Below are 16545 nucleotides of genomic sequence, written 5' to 3'. Positions count from 1 at the left end.
CGATTCCCGGCTGGGTCACTGTCTGTGCAGAGCCTGCACGTTCTCCCCGTGTCTTCGTGGGTTTCCTCTGGGTGCTCCGGTTTCCTCCCACAGTCCAAAGATGTGCAGGTTGGGTGGATTGGCCATGCTAAATTGCCCTTAGTGTCCAAAAAGGTTAATTGGGGTTACAATGGGAGGTGGTGGAGGAGGTGTGTGCTTGAGTGGGGTGCTCTTTCCAAGGGCTGGTGCAAACTCGATGGGCCGAATGGCCTCCTTCTGCACTGTAAATTCTATGTTGGTGGTGGAAGAATAGCACTGTGAAGGCTAATATGGTAAAACAGGATAAGTGGCGTAAAGGAATGCCCAAGTGAAGCGAAGGAGTTGCAAAAGATTGTACAGCCTGACCAAGAGATGATTCATAAAAAGGTGCCAGATCTCTTTAAAGAATTTACTTGTGTGGGTAAAGTTTGCTCATCTGTATCAGGAGGAGCAGATAAAGAAGTCACAATTTTAAGAAATACGGGAGCTAATCAATCTTTAATGGTAAGAGATGAGGAGTGATGTAGTTTGGGAAGAATGTTGCCAGAAAAGGTGGTAATATGTGGAATTCAGGGTGAGAAGAGTAGTGTTCCATTATATAAGGTAAGGTTGGAAAGTCCAGTGAAGAGTGGTGAATTGGTAGTAGGAGTAATAGAGAAACTATCTTGTCCAGGAATACAGTTTATCTTGGGTAATGATATAGCTGGATCGCAGGTGGGAGTGATGCCTACGGTGGTTGGTACGCCAGTGGAAAATAAGACAACTGAAATGTTGAAGGACGAATATCCTGGGATTTTTCCGGATTATGTAGTAACAAGGTCGCAAAGTCACAGGTTAAGGCAAGAGGAGAAATCAAAGAGTGAAGATAAAGTTGAAGTGCAATTATCAGAAATGATTTTTGATCAGATGGTTGAAAAAGAACAAGAACAGGTGGAGGATGAGGCAGATATTTTTAGTTCAGGAAAATTGGCGGATTTACAACAGAAAGATATAGAAATAAAATGGATGTATCAGAAAGCATACACGGAAGAGTAATCTGAGTGTATACTGTAAAAATTATGTCTTGATGAGAAAATGGAGACCTTTAGATATGCGGCGGATGAAAAGTGGGCAGATGTTCATCAAGTAGTATTGCCGGTAGGGTATAGAAAGGAGGTGTTGCGAGTTGCACATGAGGTGCCAGTGGGAGGTCATTTGGGAGTAAGGACAACTCAAGCTAAAATCCCAAATCATTTTTATTGGCCTGGACTACATAACGATGTAGTTAAATTTTGTCGATCATGTCACACATGTCAAGTGATAGGGAAAATTCAACAGTGATAAAACCAACGACCTTAATACCCAGCAGTTGAGGAACCGTTAACAAGGGTCTTAATTGATTGCGCAGGACCGTTTCCTAAAATGAAAAGTGGGACTCAATATCTTTTGGTGATAATGGATGTGTCTACTAGGTTTCCAGAGGCCATTCCAGTACATAATATTACAGCTAAAAAGATTGTGGAGGAGTTATTTAAATTCTTTACTAGATATGTACTACCTACAGAAATACAATCGGATCAAGGATCAAATTTTACCTCAAAGTTATTCAAAGAAGTTATGGATAGCTTAGGAATAACACAATTTAAATCAACTGTGTACCATCCAGGATCGCAGGGACATAGAACATAGAACATAGAAAAATACAGCACAGAACAGGCCCTTCGGCCCACGATGTTGTGCCGAACCTTTGTCCTAGATTAATCATAGATTATCATTGAATTTACAGTGCAGAAGGAGGCCAATCGGCCCATTGAGTCTGCACGGGCTCTTGGAAAGAGCATCCTACCCAAGGTCAACACCTCCACCCTATACCCACAACCCAGTAACCCCACCGAACACTAAGGGCAATTTTGGACACTAAGGGCAATTTATCATGGCCAATCCACCTAACCTGCACATCTTCGGACTGTGGGAGGAAACCGGAGCACCCGGAGGAAACCCACACATACACGGGGAGGATGTGCAGACTCCGCACAGATAGTTACCCAAGCCGGAATCGAACCTGGGACCCTGGAGCTGTGAAGCAATTGTGCTATCCACAATGCTACCGTGCTGCCCTTACGAACAAATAAATCTACACTACATCATTTTACCGCAACCCATGTACCTATCCAATAGCTGCTTGAAGGTCCCTAATGTTTCCGACTCAACTACTTCCACAGGCAGTGCATTCCATGCCCCCACTACTCTCTGGGTAAAGAACCTACCTCTGACATCCCCCCTATATCTTCCACCATTCACCTTAAATTTATGTCCCCTTGTAATGGTTTGTTCCACCCGGGGAAAAAGTCTCTGACTGTCTACTCTATCTATTCCCCTGATCATCTTATAAACCTCTATCAAGTCGCCCCTCATCCTTCTCCGTTCTAATGAGAAAAGGCCTAGCACCCTCAACCTTTCCTCGTAAGACCTACTCTCCATTCTAGGCAACATCCTGATAAATCTCCTTTGCACCTTTTCCAAAGCTTCCACATCCTTCCTAAAATGAGGCGACCAGAACTGTACACAGTACTCCAAATGTGGCCTTACCAAAGTTTTGTACAGCTGCATCATCACCTCACGGCTCTTAAATTCAATCCCTCTGTTAATGAACGCGAGCACACCATAGGCCTTCTTCACAGCTCTATCCACTTGAGTGCCAACTTTCAAAGATGTATGAACATAGACCCCAAGATCTCTCTGCTCCTCCACATTGCCAAGAACTCTACCATTAACCCTGTATTCCGCATTCATATTTGTCCTTCCAAAATGGACAACCTCACACTTTTCAGGGTTAAACTCCAACTGCCACTTCTCAGCCCAGCTCTGCATCCTATCTATGTCTCTTTGCAGCCGACAACAGCCCTCCTCACTATCCACAACTCCACCAATCTTCGTATCGTCTGCAAATTTACTGACCCACCCTTTAACTCCCTCATCCAAGTCATTAATGAAAATCACAAACAGCAGAGGACCCAGAACTGATCCCTGTGGTACGCCACTGGTAACTGGGATCCAGGCTGAATATTTGCCATCCACCACCACTCTCTGACTTCTATCGGTTAGCCAGTTCATTATCCAACTGGCCAAATTTCCCACTATCCTATGCCTCCTTACTTTCTGCAGAAGCCTACCATGGGGAACCTTATCAAATGCCTCACTAAAATCCATGTACACTACATCCACTGCTTTACCTTCATCCACATGCTTGGTCACCTCCTCAAAGAACTCAATAAGACTTGTAAGGCAAGACCTACCCCTCACAAATCCGTGCTGACTATCTCTAATCAAGCAGTGTCTTTCCAGATGCTCAGAAATCCTATCCTTCAGTACCCTTTCCATTACATTGCCTACCACCGAAGTAAGACTAACTGGCCTGTAATTCCCAGGGTTAGCCCTACTCCCTTTTTTGAACAGAGGCTCGACATTCACCACTCTCCAATCCCCTGGTACCATCCCTGTTGACAGTGAGGACGAAAAGATCATTGCCAACGGCTCTGCAATTTCATCTCTTGCTCCCCATAGAATCCTTGGATATACCCCATCAGGCCCGGGGGACTTGTCTATCCTCAAGTTTTTCAAAATGCCCAACACATCTTCCTTCCTAACAAGTATTTCCTCGAGCTTACCAGTCTGTTTCACACTGTCCTCTCCAACAATATGGCCCCTCTCATTTGTAGATACAGAAGAAAAGTACTCGTTCAAGACCTCTCCTATCTCTTCAGACTCAATACACAATCTCCCGCTAATGTCCTTGATCGGACCTACCCTCGCTCTAGTCATTCTCATATTTCTCACATATGTGTAAAAGGCCTTGGGGTTTTCCTTGATCCTACCCGCCAAAGATTGTTTGTGCCCTCTCTTAGCTCTCCTAATCCCTTTCTTCAGTTCCCTCCTGGCTATCTTGTATCCTTCCAATGCCCTGTCTGAACCTTGTTTCCTCAGCCTTACATAAGTCTCCTTTTTCCTCTTAACAAGGCATTCAACCTCTCTTGTCAACCATGGTTCCCTCACTCGACCATCTCTTCCCTGCCTGACAGGGACATACATATCAAGGACACGTAGTACCTGTTCCTTGAACAAGTTCCACATTTCACTTGTGTCCTTCCCTGACAGCCTATGTTCCCAACTTATGCACTTCAATTCTTGTCTGACAACATCGTATTTACCCTTCCCCAATTGTAAACCTTGCCCTGTTGCACGCACCTATCCCTCTCCATTACTAAAGTGAAAGTCACAGAATTGTGGTCACTATCTCCAAAATGCTCCCCCACTAACAAATCCATCACTTGCGTTAGAAAGGTGGCTTCAGACATTAAAGACAATGTTGAGGGCTTATTGTCAAGATTATCCAGAGGATTCGGATAAAGGAATTCCATTTGTACTGTAGAAGGAAAACTCACCGAGTGTGTCATGTGAATATGCTTAAAAGGTACTTTGAAAGGGAAGGAGAGAAAAAGGAGGAGGTTTTAATGATTCTAACTCAAAGTGACAAACCAAATCCAGATGACTTTGAATTTGACAAACCTCAAATTAAATTGGAAAACGAGGATGTTCTTAAAAATCGGGATAAATTGTTGAGTTACCATCCAGAGGAAAAACAGGCTGACCTGAAAGAGTTATTGATATCACACGGGAAAGTTTGTGGAGATATGTTGGGAAGCACTAAAATGGCTATACATGATGTAGCTGTGGGAAATGTTGTTCCAATCAAACAACATCCATAACTTAACCCTTTAAAATTGGCACAGGTTAACAAAGAGATTGAAAGTATGCTTAAAAATGACATAATTGAAGTTGTTTGCAGCCAATGGAGCTCACCCACAGTGATGGTACCAAAACCGGACAGTACCCAACGGTTGTGTGTGGACTATAGAAAGGTTAATGCAGTTACAAGAATGGACTCTTATCCTATCCCACGTTTGGAGGATTGCATTGAGAAAGTGGGACAATCAGCTTTCATTCCCAAACTGGATTTACTTAAAGGTTACTGGCAGGTACCTTTATTCGAAAGGGCAAAGGGGGTTTCCGCTTTTGTGACTCCAGATGGTATATACCAATTCAAAGTTATGCCATTTGGCATGGAAAACGCACCAGCCACATTTCAACGGTTAATTAACAAAGTTGTTGCAGGATTACCCAAATGTGCGGTGTACATCGACGATCTGGTCGTTTTCAGCCAGACATGGAAAGAACATTTAAAGCAACTGATGGACTTGCTGAAGAAACGTTGAAAATTTCAGTGGACAGCGGAGTTTGAACAGGCATTTGACTGCCTGAATGCTCTGATAACCAATGCTCCTGTGTTGGAGAATTACAAGGGACTCTGTGGTCAGATTGAACTAAAGTATCTGACTTTGAAGAGAAATGCCAATGCATAGAGAAATGGATGGATCGTGCAGAGACCTTCTTGTCCAAAGAGACTGTCAATCGAGAAGGATTCCAGTTGGAGGAAGAAGAACAAAAATGGACTATGTTATTATTAAATGTTTGCGTGTTTTGTTTTGTTAAAAAAAATGTATATTCCTTTTCTTAAAGGAAAATGAAAAGGTGAAAAATGAAACCATCTTGAAGTTGATAGTTTGTTTGTTTTTCTTGGGGAGAGGTTGCATGTGAGAGTACCTTTAAGAAATGCGTGTTTAAGAAATAGGTGTTTATAAAATATCTGTAGTGGATGTACCTTTAAGAAATGGGTGTTTATCAGTGATGTCAGAGCGTGGGTGGAGCTGGGCTGTCTGTCTGCTTTACTTTCACTTTAGGATGTTTGCTACAAGGTGTGTTTAGTTTTGTTTTAGTTTTGGAGATGCTGCAGTCACAGCAAGATGTGTATGAATCTCTGTAAGCTTATGAATGTCCATTTGGTAATTTCAACATGGTAACTGTTCTCAGTAGTTAAGTTAAACCAGATGTCTTTCTGTACAAAGGGTTCTTTTTGCCTTATGGATGGTAGCATGGTAGCATTGTGGATAGCACAATTGCTTCACAGCTCCAGTGTCCCAGGTTCGATTCCGGCTTGGGTCACTGTCTGTGCAGAGTCTGCACATCCTCCCTGTGTGTGCGTGGGTTTCCTCCGGGTGCTCCGGTTTCCTCCCACAGTCCAAAGATGTGCAGGTTAGGTGGATTGGCCATGATAAATTGCCCTTAGTGTGCAAAATTGCCCTTAGTGTTGGGTGGGGTTGTTGGGTTATGGGGATACGGTGGAGGTGTTGACCTTGGGTAGGGTGCTCTTTCGAAGAGCCGGTGCAGACTCGACGGGCCGAATGGCCTCCTTCTGCACTGTAAATTCTATGATAAGCTATGAAAAAGGAAAGTTTAAGGATTACTTAGAGTGTTCTATTCTTTGGGGGTTGTATTTGAATTGATGGTTGCTAAGATGTTTATTGTGGGTTTATAAAGTGTTAACTGGTTTCATAAATAAACATTGTTTTAACTTAAAAGTACTTTGGCTCTCTGGTGCACCACACTTGTACAGTAGACCTGTATGCTCCCCATTACCACAATCTATTAAAAGTTGTGGGTCAGGTGATACACTTTGGGGTTCTCTAAACCCTGGCCCATAACAGGGACCTGTCCAGCATCTCCCAGGCATCGGTGCACCGGTCCATCCATGCAGTGACTGACACCCTGTATGACCATGCGAACCGCTACATTCAGTTCCCTGTGGACCGTGCCCAACAGGATACCCAGGCAGCGGGGTTCTCTGCCGTCGCTAGGATACCTATGGTTCAGGAGGTCATCGATGGGGTGCACTTGGCCATGCGGCCACCATCGTATAACAGGCCGATGTTCATAAACAGGAAGGGGTCCTACTCCATGAACGTTCAGGTGGTCTGTGACCACCAGATGAAGATACTCTGCACGTCTGCGCCCGTACCCGGGCAGTGTACATGAATCGTTTATCCTGGCGCAATCATTTATACCCGACATGTTCGAGGGACAGCCCCCCCGGCTGCGGGGCTGGTTGCTGGGCGACAGGGGTAACCCGTTGCGGTCACGGCTGATGACGCCTAAATGAAGGTCACAGAGCGACGTGGAGAACCGCTACAATGAGGCCCATTGTGCGACCAGGGGTGTGGTTGAGCGGTGCTTTGGGCTGCTGAAGATGCGCTTCAGGTGCCTCGACCGATCTGGGGGTGTCCTCCAGTACCCGTTAAATAGGGTCGGCCGCATTGTTGTGTTCTGCTGCGTCCTCCATACTATAGCCCAGCAGAGGCGCGATGTGCTAGAGGAGGAGGAGAAGTGGGAGGATCACGATGAAGGGCACACCGCTCCAGATGAGGAGGATGGGGAGGGTGAAGCAATGTACGGGACATGGGGGCTGGACATAGACTGGAGGCTGCACTACACCAACGGCAGGGCCAATGAGCATGGGAGTTAATAGCCACACGTTTCACTAACTAGGGCGGGTGTTTGCTGAGCAGGGGCCCGGACACGGCCACAGTACCACACCACTTCACCACCCATCACCCTCATCTCCTACAACACGAATGAGACTCACCTCCCCCACCACCGACCAACCTTAACTCCCACACCACTGCATTACCCACAAGCACACCACCCCACCATGACACGTCCACCTGCGGCACAATGAGCTGGCTCACACGGTTACTAGTGACAGCAGGTCTGGTCTATCGCATGGAGGATGATGACAGCCCGCTCTGCGATGAGCTCTGAGCTCCACATCGTTACACAATAGGAACATAATATCTAGGAGCAGGAGTTGGCCCTCTGGCCCTTCAAGCCTGCTCCTCCATTCAATGAGATCATGGCTGATCTTTTGTGGACTCAGCTCCACTTTCCCACCCAAACATCATAACCCTTTATTCCTTTATTCTTTAAAAAACGATCTATCTTCATCTTCAAAACATTTAATGAAGGAGCCTCAACTGCTTCACTGGGCAAGGAATTCCATAGATTCACAACCCTTTGGGTGAAGATGTTCCTCCTAAGGTCAGTCCTAAATCTATTTCCCCTTATTTTGAGGCTATGCCCCCTAGTTCTGCTAGCACCCACCAGTGGAAACAACCTGCCCGCATCTATCCTATCTATTCCCTTCATAATTTTATATGTTTCTATAAGATCCCCCCCGCATCCTTCTAAATTCCAAGAAGTACAGTCCCAGTCTACTCAACCTCTCCTCGTACTCCAACCCCCTCAACTCTGGGATTAACTTGGTGAATCTCCTCTGCACACCCTCCAGCGCCAGTACGTCCTTTCTTAGGTAAGGAGACCAAAACTGAACACAATACTCCAGGTGTGGCCTCACTAACACCTTATACAATTGCAGCATAACCTCCCTCATCTTAAACTCCATCCCTCTAGCAATGAAGGACAAAATTCCATTCACATTCTTAATCACCTGTTGCACCAGTAAACCAACTTTTTGCGACACATGCACTAGGACACCCAGGTCCCTCTGCACAGCAGCATGTTTTAATATTTTATCATTTAAATAATAATCCCTTTTGCTGTTATTCTTACAAAATGGATAACCTTACATTTGCCAACATTGTATTCCATCTGCCAGACCCTAACCCATTCATGTAAACTATCCAAATCCCTTTGCAGACTTCGAGTATCCTCTGCACTTTTTGCTTTACCACTCATCTTAGTGTCGTCTGCAAACTTGGGCACATTGCACTTGGTCCCCAACTCCAAATCATCTCTGTAAATTGTGAGCAATTGTGGGCCCAACACTGATCCCAGAGGGCCACCACTAGCTCCTAGATTGCCAACCAGAGAAACACCCATTAATCCCCATTCTTTGCTTTCTGTTAATTGCCCAATCCTCTATCCATGCTACAATGTCTGACTCATGGCCACGGTAACACCCTCCACCTGGGGCTCAACGTTTCATCACCCCTCACCCACAGTGGCACTCATTTCCCGCCTCACCCCCGCACGTATCGGACAGAGCGCAGACGCAGCATTCATCGGTGGTACAGTGCGTTTAATTACAAACGTTATATACATGTGCCCTAGCCCCTATTTCTAAGCTGTGCCCTGCACCCGTGCCAACTTACTCAGTGTCTAACCTTCTTGCCTTACGGGCCCTATCACTACGTCTTGGTGTTCCCCCAGACGGTACAGCAGAAGTGGAGGTGGACTGCTGAGACTCCTGCCCTGCAACTAGGGTCCCCTTTGGCGCTGGTTTCCTGTGGCGGCCTGGCATGGATGAGCCAGGCTGCACCTCGGGCATCCCGACTGGAGAGGTACCGCCCTGTTCTGCCCGCTTCCCATCAGATGTACCAGGGACGGTAGATGGGGGAGTCCGAGGTGCCGCAGAGTTCGGGGAACTCCCCTGCAGGAGTAACCGGCATGGGCCCCAGTGCCTGCTCCTCCCTCGGGGTGCCCGATGGCCCCCAGGCTTCTCCATGGGATTGGGGTGCGAGCGGAGCCATCCCCCGAGGCAACCCCGACACCTGCCACTGCCAGCCCTGGAGGCCCGCTCTGGTATCGACCAGTGGGTCTGTACGTTAGCGGCCATGGAGCTTAGGGAGTTGGCCATCCCTGTCTGGGTCTGTGCGACGCTGGCCAGCATCTGGGCAATAGCGCCGATGCTCTCAGTGATGGCCTGCTGAGACTGGGCCACAATGAGGAGCGCCGCTGAGATCTGCAGCTAGCTCTGGATCATGGCTGCCTGGGAGTGGGCAGTCCTGTCCTGGACCACGGAAGCCGCGTGCACAGAAGGCCCCAGGCCTTGCATAACCTGGGCTGTGTCCGACGCCATCGCCCCTACTGCGGATGTCATCCGTGCGGTTTCGGCCTGGGTGGCAAGCATAACTAGCACCATTCGCTGCTCCTGCATACGGATGCACTCCTCCCCGTCGGCAGGTGCTGGAAACCAGCCGTCATCCCCTTCTCTCAGCCCTGGGTCTCTAACTACACCTGACCTATGGGTGAGAATGGAAATTCCAGGAACCCGGGACGCCTCTGGGCGGCAGCTAGTTCCTGGGGCCGGGCTGCCCTCCGACCGCCCGACCCCTCGGCTGCTCCTACCTCCACCTGCTGTACCGGAGCGGCTGTGTGCTGTGCACCAGTGAGTGTATCAACAGCCTCATCACTAAAGAGACCAACCGAGGTGATCGTCCCTGCGATGGTGGAGGGTGTAGGAGACAGCAGTGACGGAAAGTCTAAGTCTGTGTCCTCATCAGAGCCAAAGTCCGGGGTCTCCTGTGTCACCTCGTGTGGCGTTCCTGATCCCTGTGTCACCGTCCCCTGTGTGTCCGTCCCCTGTGTGTCCATCCTCTGTGCGTCCGTCCTCTGTGCATCCGTCCTCTGTGCATCCGTCCTCTGTGTGTCTGTACTCTGTGTGTCCGTCTTCTGCGTGGCCGTCCTCTATGTGTCCATCCATAGTGTTTCCATTCTCTGTGTGTCCGTCCTCTGTGTGTCCATCCTCTGTGTGTCCGTCCTCTGAGTGTCCGTCCTCTGTGTGTCCATCCCCTGTGTGTCCGTCCTCTGTGTGGCCGTCCTCTATGTGTCCATCCATAGTGTTTCCATTCTCTGTGTGTCCGTCCTCTGTGTGTCCATCCTCTGTGTGTCCATCCCCTGTGTGTCCGTCCCCTGTGCGTCCGTCCCTTGTGTGTGTCCATCCACAGTGTGTCCGTTCTCTGTGTGTCCGTCCCGTGTGTGTCCGTCCTCTGTGTGTCCGTCCTCTGTGTGTCCATCCCCTGTGTGTCCATCCACAGTGTGTCCGTTCTCTGTGTGTCCATCCTCTGTGTGTCCGTCCTCTGTGTGTCCATCCACAGTATGTCCGTTCTCTGTGTGTCCGTTCCCTGTGTGTCCATCCTCTGTGTGTCCATCCTCTGTGTGTCCGTCCCCTGTGTGTCCATCCCTTGTGTGTGTCCGTCCCCTGTGTGTCCATCCACAGTGTGTCCGTTCTCTGTGTGTCCATCCTCTGTGTGTCCGTCCTCTGTGTGTCCATCCACAGTATGTCCGTTCTCTGTGTGTCCGTTCCCTGTGTGTCCATCCTCTGTGTGTCCGTCCCCTGTGTGTCCATCCTCTGTGTGTCCGTCCCCTGTGTGTCCATCACTTGTGTGTGTCCGTCCCCTGTGTGTCCATCCACAGTGTGTCCGTTCTCTGTGTGTCCATCCTCTGTGTGTCCGTCCTCTGTGTGTCCGTTCTCTGTGTGTCCATCCCCTGTGTGTCCGTCCCCTGTGCGTCCGTCCCTTGTGTGTGTCCATCCACAGTATGTCCGTTCTCTGTGTGTCCGTTCCCTGTGTGTCCATCCTCTGTGTGTCCATCCTCTGTGTGTCCGTCCCCTGTGTGTCCATCCCTTGTGTGTGTCCGTCCCCTGTGTGTCCATCCACAGTGTGTCCGTTCTCTGTGTGTCCATCCTCTGTGTGTCCGTCCTCTGTGTGTCCGTCCTCTGTGTGTCCATCCCCTGTTTGTCCGTCCCCTGTGTGTTCGTCCCTTGTGTGTGTCCATCCCCTGTGTGTCCATCCACAGTGTGTCCGTTCTCTGTGTGTCCATCCTCTGTGTGTCCGTCCACTCTGTGTCCATCCTCTGTGTGTCCATCCTCTGTGTGTCCATTCTCTGTGAGTCCGTCCTCTGTGTGTCCGTCCTCTGTGTGTCCATTCCCTGTGTGTCCGTCCTCTGTGTGTCAATCTACTGTGTGTCCGTCCCCTGTGTGTCCATCCCTTGTGTGTGTCCGTCCCATGTGTGTCCATCCACAGTGTGTCCATTCTCTGTGTGTCCGTCCCGTGTGTGTCCGTCCCGTGTGTGTCCGTCCCGTGTGTGTCCGTCCTCTGTGTGTCCGTCCCCTGTGTGTCCATCCCTTGTGTGTGTCCGTCCCATGTGTGTCCATCCACAGTGTGTCCATTCTCTGTGTGTCCATCCTCTGTGTGTCCATCCTCTGTGTGTCCATCCTCTGTGTGTCCGTTCTCTGTGTGTCCGTTCTCTGTGTGTCCATCCCCTGTGTGTACGTCCCCTGTGTGTCCATCCACAGTGTGTCCAATCTCTGTGTGTCCGTCCTCTGTGTGTCCGTCCTCTGTGTGTCCGTCCACAGTGTGTCCATCCTCTGTGTGTCCGTCCTCTGTGTGTCCGTCCTCTGTGTGTCCGTCCTCTGTGTGTCCGTCCTCTGTGTGTCCATCCTCTGTGTGTCCGTTCTCTGTGAGTCCGTCCTCTGTGTGTCCGTCCTCTGTGTGTCCATTCCCTGTGTGTCCGTCCTCTGTGTGTCAATCTTCTGTGTGTCCGTCCTCTGTGTCCGTCCTCTGTGTGTCCATCCTCTGTGTGTCCGTTCTCTGTGAGTCCGTCCTCTGTGTGTCCGTCCTCTGTGTGTCCATTCCCTGTGTGTCCGTCCTCTGTGTGTCAATCTTCTGTGTGTCCGTCCCCTGTGTGTCCATCCCTTGTGTGTGTCCGTCCTCTGTGTGTCCATCCACAGTGTGTCCATTCTCTGTGTGTCCGTCCCGTGTGTGTCCGTCCTCTGTGTGTCCGTCCTCTGTGTGTCCATCCACAGTGTGTCCGTTCTCTGTGTGTCCGTCCTATGTGTGTCCGTCCTCTGTGTGTCCATCCTCTGTGTGTCCATCCTCTGTGTGTCCGCTCTCTGTGTGTCCATTCTCTGTGTCCATCCCCTGTGTGTACGTCCCCTGTGTGTCCATCCACAGTGTGTCCAATCTCTGTGTGTCCGTCCTCTGTGTGTCCGTCCTCTGTGTGTCCGTCCTCTGTGTGTTCGTCCTATGTGTGTTCATCCCCTGTGTGTCCGTCCCCTGTGTGTGTCCGTCCCCTGTCCATCCACAGTGTGTCCGATCTCTGTGTGTCCATCCTCTGTGTGTCCGTCCTCTGTGTATCCGTCCTCTGTGTGTCCATCCCCTGTTTGTCCGTCCCCTGTGTGTTCGTCCCTTGTGTGTGTCCGCCCCCTGTGTGTCCATCCACAGTGTGTCCGTACTCTGTGTGTCCATCCTCTGTGTGTCCGTCCACTCTGTGTCCATCCTCTGTGTGTCCATCCTCTGTGTGTCCATTCTCTGTGAGTCCATCCTCTGTGTGTCCGTCCTCTGTGTGTCCATTCCCTGTGTGTCCGTCCTCTGTGTGTCAATCTACTGTGTGTCCGTCCCCTGTGTGTCCATCCCTTGTGTGTGTCCGTCCCATGTGTGTCCATCCACAGTGTGTACATTCTCTGTGTGTCCGTCCCGTGTGTGTCCGTCCTCTGTGTGTCCGTCCTCTGTGTGTCCATCCACAGTGTGTCCATTCTCTGTGTGTCCATCCTATGTGTGTCTGTCCTCTGTGTGTCCATCCTCTGTTTGTCCATCCTCTGTGTGTCCATCCTCTGTGTGTCCGTTCTCTGTGTGTCCGTTCTCTGTGTGTCCATCCCCTGTGTGTACGTCCCCTGTGTGTCCATCCACAGTGTGTCCAATCTCTGTGTGTCCGTCCTCTGTGTGTCCATCCACAGTGTGTCCATCCTCTGTGTGTCCGTCCTCTGTGTGTCCGACCTCTGTGTGTCCATCCTCTGTGTGTCCGTCCTCTGTGTGTCCGTTCTCTGTGTGTCCGTTCTCTGTGAGTCCGTCCTCTGTGTGTCCGTCCTCTGTGTGTCCATTCCCTGTGTGTCCGTCCTCTGTGTGTCAATCTTCTGTGTGTCCGTCCCCTGTGTGTCCATCCCTTGTGTGTGTCCGTCCCATGTGTGTCCATCCACAGTGTGTCCATTCTCTGTGTGTCCGTCCCGTGTGTGTCCTTCCTCTGTGTGTCCGTCCTCTGTGTGTCCATCCACAGTGTGTCCGTTCTCTGTGTGTCCGTCCTATGTGTGTCCGTCCTCTGTGTGTCCATCCTCTGTGTGTCCATCCTCTGTGTGTCCGCTCTCTGTGTGTCCGTTCTCTGTGTCCATCCCCTGTGTGTACGTCCCCTGTGTGTCCATCCACAGTGTGTCCAATCTCTGTGTGTCCGTCCTCTGTGTGTCCATCCACAGTGTGTCCGTTCTCTGTGTGTTCGTCCTATGTGTGTTCATCCCCTGTGTGTCCGTCCCCTGTGTGTGTCCGTCCCCTGTCCATCCACAGTGTGTCCGATCTCTGTGTGTCCAACCTCTGTGTGTCCATCTCCTGTGTGTCCGTCCCCTGTGTGTCCGTCCCTTGTGTGTGTCCGTCCCCTGTGTGTCCATCCACAGTGTGTCCGTTCTCTGTGTGTCCGTCTCGTGTGTGTCCGTCCTCTGTGTGTCCGTCCTCTGTGTTGTCCATCCACAGTGTGTCCGTTCTCTGTGTGTCCATCCTATGTGTGTCTGTCCTCTGTGGGTCCCACCTCTGTGTGTCCATCCACAGTGTGTCCGTCCCCTGTGTGTCCGTCCCCTGTGTGTCCATCCTCTGTGTGTCCATCCTCTGTGTGTCCGTCCTCTGTGTGTCCGTTCTCTGTGTGTCCATCCCCTGTGTGTCCGTCCCCTGTGTGTCCGTCCCCTGTGTGTCCATCCTCTGTGTGTCCGTCCCGTGTGTATCCGTCTTCTGTGTGTCCGTCCTCTGTGTGTCCGTCCCCTGTGTGTCTGTCCCCTGTGTGTCCGTCCACAGTGTGTCCATTCTCTGTGTGTCCGTCCCGTGTGTATCCGTCTTCTGTGTGTCCATCCTCTGTGTGTCCGTCCCCTGTGTGTCTGTCCCCTGTGTGTCCGTCCACAGTGTGTCCATTCTCTGTGTGTCCATCCCCTGTATGACCTTCCTCTGTGTGTCCGTCCCCTGTGTGTCCGTACTCAGAGTGTCTGTCCACTGTGTGTCCATCCTCTGTGTGTCCATCCACTGTTTGTTCATCCTCTGTTTGTCCATCCTCTGTGTGTCCATCCTCTGTGTGTCCGTCCACTGTGTGTCCATCCTCTGTCTGTGCATCCTGAGTGTGTCCATCCTTTGTGTGTCCATCCTCTGTGTGTCCATCCTCTGTCTGTCCATCCTCTGTGTGTCCATCCTCTGTGTGTCCATCCTCTGTCTGTGCATCCTCTGTGTGTCCATCTCCTGTGTGTCCATCCTCTGTGTGTCCATCCTCTGTGTGTCCGTCCTCTGTGTCTCCGTCCTCTCTGTGTCCATCCTCTGTGTGTCCATCCTCTGTGTGTCCATCCTCTGTGTGTCCATCCTCTGTGTGTCCGTCCTCTGTGTGTCCGTCCTCTGTGTGTCTGTCCCCTGCGTCTCCGTGTCCTGGGTATCCTTGCTGGGCGCAAGGCTGCTGTGATGGCTGCCCTCCCTGAAGGCCACCGGCCCAGGCACTGGCCGGGCTTGGGGGGCGTTAGATGGGCTGGGACCACTGCCGGCTGGTCCTTGTAAGACACAAGACAGCATGTATGCTTAGACAGGCGGACGGGGGTGAGGGGGTGGTGTGAGGGGGTGGTGTGAGGGAGTGGTGTGAGGGGGTGTGGTGAGGGGGTGGTGTGAGGGGCTGCGATGAGGGTTGGTGTGAGGGGCTGGGGTGAGGAGCTGGGGTGAGGGGCTGGGGTCAGGCAGGGGGGTCTCACTTGGTGTCGCGCGTCTGATCTGTGCATTGGCAACCACCCTGTCCTCGGGTGTGCCAGCGAGGTCCAGTGCCCTCTGCTCGTGCATGATAAGGGGGTGCAATACAGGTGCAGCCCCTCTGGTTTTCTCCCGTTCCCTGCGGTTATGTGCGTTCTTCTCCTGGGACGGGAGTCATACAAACATCAACAGTGTTAGGTGGTCGACGCATGCAGCCCAGCGCTTGGGTCTATGATGGCATAGGTGCACAGGGCACCCGGCCAATGCGGCTGGCATGGGTGGGTGCAGCCATGTGGGTCAGGGCGGGGGGTGTACAATCCTCCTGGGGGGGAGCGGTGTCACATAGGGGTCTTGGTGCCAGGGGCACATTGCTGGGTACTCACCCTATCTGCCCTGAGCAGGTCGCACAGCATTTTCCAGCACTGCTCGCCCACCTCCCTCCACAAGCGCCGAACGGTGGTGCCTGGGCTCCTGAGGCCAGGCATGGGGTATAGTGCTCCTCTGCTCTACGGCGCCCAGGGGTGTGTCCTGATTGCCATCACAGAACCTGGCCGCTGCTTGGCGGGCGGCCATCTTCCCTCTGATGGCTGTGTGTGGGGGGATGCGTTTTTTTAAGGCGCCGCGGCATCGCGTCAATGACACGACCTTAGTATCGGACGCCGATCGCAGGCTGCTACCTTGCGCTTCTCGTGGCATCTGTGCTGGCCCCTTGTGGGCCGCTGAATCAGTGGACTATGGGGCCCGTTGATGCAGTCATAAAACGCTCCGGTATTTACGACGGCGTCAATACTTAGCCCCATTATTGGAGAACCCTGCCCAAGGACTTCTGAAGAACATGCGTTTTAGTATTCGACAAGAATTTGCCTTTAGAACTTAAAATAATTCAACATTCATATTCAACATATATTAAAGCTCCCAGCCTCACCCCTCTCTCTTCTCCTTAAAGTGGGGTATGTTGACTGTGGCTCAGTCAGTAGCACCCTTGTCTCTAAGCTATGAAGATTGTCAATTCAAGTCTGCTCCAGGAGGTGAGTACAAAAATCTAGGCTAACACTCAATGAAGTATTGAGGGAGCGTCAAAGTATTTCAAAGTAGAGAAAAAGTA

The sequence above is a fragment of the Scyliorhinus torazame genome, chromosome 10 (genome assembly GCF_047496885.1).
Source record: "Scyliorhinus torazame isolate Kashiwa2021f chromosome 10, sScyTor2.1, whole genome shotgun sequence".
NCBI classification, from domain to species: Eukaryota; Metazoa; Chordata; class Chondrichthyes; order Carcharhiniformes; family Scyliorhinidae; genus Scyliorhinus; species Scyliorhinus torazame.
Note: the sequence above shows the minus strand (reverse complement) of the source record.